The sequence below is a fragment of the Atta colombica genome, unplaced genomic scaffold, assembly GCF_001594045.1.
Source record: "Atta colombica isolate Treedump-2 unplaced genomic scaffold, Acol1.0 scaffold126, whole genome shotgun sequence".
NCBI classification, from domain to species: Eukaryota; Metazoa; Arthropoda; class Insecta; order Hymenoptera; family Formicidae; genus Atta; species Atta colombica.
This window is the reverse complement of record NW_017259213.1, coordinates 7,378,033-7,378,851: the sequence shown is the minus strand read 5'-3', so window position 1 is coordinate 7,378,851 and position 819 is coordinate 7,378,033.

Below are 819 nucleotides of genomic sequence, written 5' to 3'. Positions count from 1 at the left end.
ATGTGTGTGTGTGTATAATAATTCTGTCAATTTATCTTCCTTCAATAAAATCAAATTATTAATAAGTTTTTGTCATTCTTCTATTTAAGCTTTCTTGATATTAAAAAAATTTCAATATATGTATTCTTACATCAATTTATATAATATTGAATCCAGTAGAGAGAGCTCTATATATATGCACGTAACTTAAAATTGAAAGATAAAAATTAGTTCAATAAAAACCATTATCATTTATATAATAAATCAATAACAGTTACGCATATGTAATATGCAATTACGGGTCTAAATATGAAACTTTTATGCGATATTATTGATCGCTTATATATATAATTCGAAAATTATTATAATTTTCATTCGGATTTTTATATTCATATTTTTAACTTTTTAATTGATGTTATAATACGCATAAAACGAATTTTTTACGTTTACTTTGTATCTTATGAATCTTGTGAACGAGTTTTTACGTGGATTAAATCTATTTCATTCGAACCTCTTGAAATTATATACATTGCGCTCACGTTGCAATCATCGCAGAAATTATTTAAACGCTTAGCTCATCAAAAAAGAATTTTTTTACGATCGGAAGATCTCATTTAGCTGCCCCCTCGATTACTATAACGTCCGCAGGATCCGCTCTGTGGTGCTCTTAAAAATCGGTTCTGACCCTTATCCCACGATAGGCACTGAAAAAGTGGTCTTCCGCCAATCTGGCATGGCGAAGTGGAAGGAAGACCTGTGTTAAATTGCCCGTACCGGCCTGGGAAATTGGGTCGATGCACGAGAAAATCGACTGTAGATTGAGAGAGAAAGAAAGAGAGA